This window comes from Callionymus lyra, chromosome 19 (assembly GCF_982586985.1).
Source record: "Callionymus lyra chromosome 19, fCalLyr1.hap1.1, whole genome shotgun sequence".
Lineage (NCBI taxonomy): Eukaryota > Metazoa > Chordata > Actinopteri > Syngnathiformes > Callionymidae > Callionymus > Callionymus lyra.
Window position 1 is genome coordinate 20,944,667 of NC_141836.1, and position 7,111 is coordinate 20,951,777.

Consider the following 7,111-nt stretch of genomic DNA (forward strand, 5'->3'; position numbering starts at 1 on the left):
CTGTGAGACACCCCAGCAGTAAAAGCCACCTCAGGAGTTCACTTGGAAGCGCACACTTGTGTTCCATTTTTTTCAGTGAAATACATAATTTCCCTGTTAGCAGAGATGGTACCTGTCAACAAACCCACCATCCCATATCTGGAGAAATATATGACCTAGTCCAGCTTTCCATTAAAATATATGGAGCATTACCCAAACTGTACATGAAGGCCACGCCACAGTTTTCTGACAAGTTTACAGCTCGCTGGTGGAATAACAGCAGCTTATGCCTTGAGGTGGAAGATGAAGATGGAGAGTTGTTAAGAATGAAAAAGAACACATTGGTATCAGAAGTTGAACACAACGGCAGCTTGAGTAGCATTAAAAGTCAGTTGACAATAATGGTCCCTCGGAAAAAAGGTTTAAAGAAAACATCTTTTAGTTGATTTTTAATGTTTGATTTAAAGGTGTTCACATTTTAATCTAAAAAAACATGGGTAAATATCAACTGCTCATTTAAGTTTTAACCCTTTACTAAATGTTTTGGTAAATAAATAGATCTGTAATTTTGAAAGGCCCAGATAGTTGTAAATGTTAAAAAACTGTTTTGATATAGTTCAACTGTTAGTGAATAATAGAGTGATGATTATCCAAAACATTTGTGTTATACGTTAAGATAGACGCATGTTCCAAGTGCTTCTGAAAACAGATTGACTTGATGCACTTTAAAAATCACTGACATAACATGAAACTTGTAGCTTGGTCGCAGGATTGAGGTCGATAATCTATACGGACCTCAATCAATGCAGGAGGGCAGCGTGGGGGATCAATTCCATTCGTGGATAGACCATTGAAAACGATACCAAGAGACGAGCGTGCCTAATCCATGTTTGAACTTAGAGCGAGTGCGGGCCTCTAAACACGACCCGTCCATTCTGAGGACTGCCAGTCACTTAGACGACCAGGTTTGAGATTACGCCTGAACTCTGTTCATTGTCCAGACAGAAGTCCAGCATCACTATGGGAAAATGCGTCACTCCCTTCACTCCCGTTGTTCCAGGTGTTTTGGTCATTACGATCCCTGACCATTAGACGCACCATGGAGCTTGCTTAACGGTTATCAGACCAACCGTCGTGCTTAGATCACACCTCCACAGCTGTAGAGAGTGGTGGGGTGGGGTGGCAGCCGGGGAGGCATGTCCGAGGGGGGACCCGGCCAGAACGCAGGCTTTGTTCTCTGGGGGCTCCAGTTACTCTCATGCTCTCCCGACAGTCTGCGTGACACCCAACACCGCAACTGTAAATTTTACATTAAGCGTGTGAAATCACAGATGCACATGTCACAGCAGCATCATAAAGAGAATTTACTTAGCTCGCCTTGAGCACGCACCTTAACACTTTAAGTCTCTGTTGGGGCTGCTGGGCCGTTGGAGATGGTGGGCAAAATTACCGCAATTAATTCCTCAAATGGGCCCTGAAAAAAGGCAGTGAATGCAGATGCGTTCAGGGCACACACCTGTTTTTAATCACCTTATCTAAAATAACTTGCCACTGCAGCAATTCCTGTGACAGATTAAAAAATAATTTAGATTCAGTCTTTGATTATAGCTTGTTTAAGATTGTGATAAAAAAACTAGGAGTAAAGTCGTAAAAAAAAAGGAACAGTGACCTTAATATAAACAAGGCACAGTGAAAGTGTAGCACAAAACACGTGCTGCACATTTATAAACATGATAAGAAATATATAGTTTATGGGCTGTGGTAAGACTCACAAGGTATTACATTTTATTTCAGTCAAATAGCTTTTTAAACATTTAAAGACAAGTCTGTCTGGCTTACTAGAAACATACTCCACCTGTTCCTTCTCCGATCATCCCTCCACTAAAAATACAAAGATTGGAATGTGGACAACAGCAACCATCGGAGCCATACAACGTGCTTCTAGACTTCCGATGTGCAGCTACAAGCATGCAAGTGACAAGAAGGCATCCACATGAAACACTGCTTGACGAATGCCCTCATCCCATTGTTTATTTTTCATGCCTAAAAGTGTAAACACACCTATGGAAGTATATGGAAGTGTTCATGTGTGCGTGTCTGTCTGATCTTAACATCCTATTGACTCACCAGCAAAATATCTTATAAATTAGGATGTCACTTAACACTTGATGAGGTAAGGGAAAGGGGGGGAACACCCGAATGAAAATTCAAACAGTTTCTCTTTTTGAATTAAATATATACCATATTTCATTAAAAAAGGGTGGGTTTATTCCAGCTCCTCATGGCAATTGTAATGCCTGAACTTGGTCTCTTCTCTCTCCCCATCTCTCTTTTTTTGTGTTATATAGTTTTCTAATACATATTTTATACACAGGCATCACCGGGTATTATACCTTGAAATGACCAAAAACTTATACATTTTTAACTTTGTTTACAATTACATTTTTTTTGTTACTTTTACAAAACGTATAATATAACCATTTATCTGTCCATATAATTAGCTTATATTAAAAAAAGAAAAATACAATTCATAAAAAAAGGAGCAGTAATCCTAATTCTGAAAAAAAGGAAACGCCATGATCAAACTAATAAAAACTGTTAATTATGATGTCATTACTAAAGCTGCAAACTGATAATCAACTAGAAAGAAATATTTTGTAGATACTCTCGAATAATAAGAGTTATTTGGTCATGCCACAGACCTCTAATGTTGTCCAAACCACAATGTTAAATACAAAGAAAATCCATTGTGTGCTATTCAACATGGAGACATGTGGTGGTCATTTTTTTTGTTTTTTTTACCTACCTGCTTCCTATACACACACAGGACACCGACTATCATTAATTCATTCGTTGCCCTAACCCTAACAGCTCATTTGGCTCATGTCTCAATAAATTCTGGAGGGCGCTCTGTGCCGCCTACACTGTGAGCGTATTCCCTGCTCCAAAGGGCGGGGGAGCCGACATTAAAACTTGTGGCTTGTAAAGTGAGCTGGGAAGTTTAATTGATCTAAAAGAATTTAATGTGGCGTAGTGAATCGCGGCAGACAGCATGGATTTATATCTCAGTAGAAAAGACCATAATATTGCCAAAGTTTTTACTGCAGAACCTTTTTTTTTTTACGTTTTTTTTCTGTAATTGTGGTCACAAAAATGATTTACTCTGTGTTGAGTAAGAGTGCAATTCAATAAGTGCCTTGACAGCAGATTTTAATTCCCGTTCCTGCATAAAACATATTGAAACTGTTGTACAACGTTCTTAAATAGATAGATGTAAATTCAGCACATTAATCCAAACTATTGGAAGTGCAGACAACTTGTGTGTAGGAATAGTTTTACACTTCACAAAATAATCGGTCCTAAATCACACTGAAGAAAAGTGTCTTGCAGGGAAGAGAACCTGAATTTTGGATGTTGAATAGCTACCTAGACAAAGAGCACACGATTGAAGGATGAGGATGTCTTATATTTATAGGTTCAAGTTTCTAATTTCTTTCTGGACAATTTTCTTCTTATCTGCCCACTCTAGCTGAATGAGATCTGTACTTTAACCAAAAATGTTTACTGGTGTCCCCTTCTCTCCTGATTATATAAATATTTTGTTTATGTAGAAAATTCTGTCTTTGTTTGTTATAACAAAGGGTGTCAGTACAAATCATTACAAATTTGGGAGATTCTGTATATAAATGGAAAAATCTCCTTCTTACAAATATGACAGACAAGGCATTATAAAGAAATATATATATATATATATATATATTATTCAAAAAACTAAAATTAATTAATACAAAATAGAATTTAAAAGAAATAAGGAAAATAAATGCAAGGTTAGATAGACAAATAAGATTCACCAAAAAAAACAGAATTCTTCTAATAATTGGGCTAAAGTAAAAATAAATTGTGATTGGCTTCTTTTATCTGTATTTCAGTATATTAATATGTAAATAGTTGTTTTTTTTTAATCCACGGACTAATTTCCTACAAGAATGGTATACAAACCCTAAAGAAACAAATGGAAATAAAGTCTTGAAACAATACAAAACAAACAGGAGTCATTACCAGAAAGATTGTTTACCTAAATGTAATTGTAAAAAATGACCCGACCGTTGCATCACAAGTCTGATTTAGGAAGAAGGTTGAAGATAGTAAATATATATATGAAAAAAAACAATCAGTTAAATGTACAATGATAAATAACTTACTGCAACTTTTGAATATATAATTTGCTGTTAATTCTATGGAAAGTATGGAAACTATTAGAACTTGTATTAAAATATGTGGACAAGAATAGAGTATATATGATGTCATTGTAACACAGCCAACACACTCTAATGGTCTGCTAGTCACGGTGAGGTCCTTAAAAGAAAATCAACTTTAGCTCAATAAACTGACAAACAAATATTTGGGAGGTCACCCAAATTATGAGACTGGCTGTTTTAGCTAAGCATCCTTGGAGGGAAACTCCAGGAACCCAGCTCAGCAGAACATGTTTACATTACATAAAGAACTCCGGATGAGGAGGAATGAGTCAGGGAAAATGAACACTGCTGAAAAAAAACATGTGATCCCTCAAAAAAAAAAAGGCCTCGCTATGACTTCGCCTTAGAATGATTCTCAGACAGACAAGAGCTCTTGGGAGGAAACAGAGCGCTCGTTAATGTACCAGCTCGGCTTCGGACCACACCGGGACCGGGCCATCCGTCAGACTGGCTGAACAGAATTTACAGTGTGACCTGATCGGTCATCATTTATTACTTTTACTGGTCCTAAGTGGACGCAATCATTGGCTGGTGTTTGTGTAAGGAGAGACCTCCACCTGCGAGGGTCTCCCATTAACACAAACCCAACTTGAGGGGAGATCTGTCATCCGTCTGTGTTGGTTTGAGTATTTTCTCAAACATATCTATATGGGTGGTTTTTCTTATATATGAAAAAAAAAGGATTTGTGTTTTCACACAATGGATTGATGATTGCGTTTGGATAAGAACATCCTAACATTGAACAGATACCTGGAACACAATCAAGGGAAAAAAAACGCAAAACAGAGCAAACATATTTCGGCATTAAAAACAACACCAATCAGCATTCATGTAACATGTGGTAGACTCAGATGTTAGTATTCTCATATCTATTCAATAAAATAGCTTAAGGAGAGTGTGAGACTGCCTGGTTAAAGGATTAACTAGTGAACCATTTCTTAAAAAATGTGCCGCCAATATTTGACTCTTTTCAACCCATGTCCGCTGGACGCTCCAATGAACCTTAGCAGTCACTGACAATAAAAAGCAAGAACAGAGCTTGAGGGACGCACAGACTAATGATTTGCCTCCTAAATACACATGAGGTCGAAATTAGATACACAGCTTTGAAATGTGTTTATGTTTTTCATCTTTTTGTATATACTCTACATGCATGTCAAGAAGGTAAACACTTGTTAAAAATGAAACGGGAGTCAAACAAAAATCTCTCAGAAATTCTCACCCGTATTATTGCAACCATTTTGTTTTCATTTGTTATTATGACTTGCGGCTTTTTAAAAGCATGAAAAATGGGGAAAACTTACTTGGATTTAGTGTAACAACCTCACCAAAAATAAATCTTATCTGTCCCATGTGAAGGTGTGGGAATGGCAGCCACAGCCTGGCATTACTGCCCGAGAAATAGCATGCCCTCGTTCAACTGTCATCTAATTACAGATATGGTTTACCAGCTTAGGCTTATTAGTGTTTCCTTCACAAACTATAAAAGCTTATGACAACATTTTGTAGTTGCCTCGGTTTTCTTTCACCACCCTTCCCATTCTGTGCTGGTGGATGTATATTTTTAGACGACAGACGGTGAGAATGGAACTCTTGCACCCAAAGTTAACGTCTGTTTTCTCCCTGGGTCAGCATTCGACATCCTGGGATGTTTTTAAAGAAATGGGGCTCCTTTGCTGGTGCTCACTGGTTACTCTGTGAATAGAAGATAATTAAATAGTATGTTTATATGTATAAAAACAAAGTAGTGTATAGTTGTTGAATACAGACTATACTTGTTTAAAACACATTTACCTAAACTGAAGAAATTGAAACAAAGAATCGAACACAAGAAATTATAAAAATACTTTTGCTTTGATCACTTTCATAAAAGCCGGGTTTTACATTGTCTTACATTCATTCATATAGACATTATTGTCCTGGTATTTAGGTATGCATGTCCCAGCAAAAAAAAAGTTTAATATGCCTTCCCCTCAATGAGGTCTACGTTGAAAAACAGTTGCTTTACTTCAGGGAAACACATTTTGACAGTAATATTTTTTGTCTTCCAGTGAATTGACCTTAAGTTTGGTCTTAGCATGAGAAAATAGCAGGATTTCCCTTCTGGATTTTCTCCAAAGGCGCTACCCACAGCTATGACAGCAAAGACTACATTCTGTCTGGTGAATGTTAATGAAATACTTTTGAAAAAAAATCAAGATGGAATAAAAGACAGCAGACCACAGTACTCCCATTATTACACACCTCTATGGAATGCAAAAAATATGAGCTTATAAGCTTACTTAGCTAGTGAACCAACTCTTTAATAATTCACCTGCTCACTTAGGAAAACAAAATAAGTTCTTCTTGTGCTGCAACCTCAACACACTGGTGACTAGAGGTCGAACAACATGTATACTTCTAGAGGAATTGCTCCCCCTAGTGCAAGGGCCTTTAAATTCACAATCATGTTTTTCTATTCAATATATGACTGCAGATTTTTTCAGAGCTCTAAACTGCATAAATCTGTCATCTTCATTGAACATTAAGACTATAAGCTGTAGCTCAGCACAGCAGAATGTATTTACTGTAAAACTTTGGCCAAACATCAAACCAAGGGCCCTCTGAGTGATATGAGACCACAGGCATGAACTTGGTTTCAGTGCCACGGGTCACATTTAAGCTGTAGTGCGAGTATCAGTGTGTCCAGACACTAAAGCAGGCATGAATGACTTTAGTGCTGTCCTGAGGGCAGCCAGGGTGTTTTGACCTTCCTGAATAAACTCCACAGATAGTGGCGATGAATACTTTGAGGGCAGTGTTTGTTAACATTTGGTTCTGCTTGGTTAGGAAGGGACATGGCGAAATGGTCCTAAGATAACTAGAGGTCATCT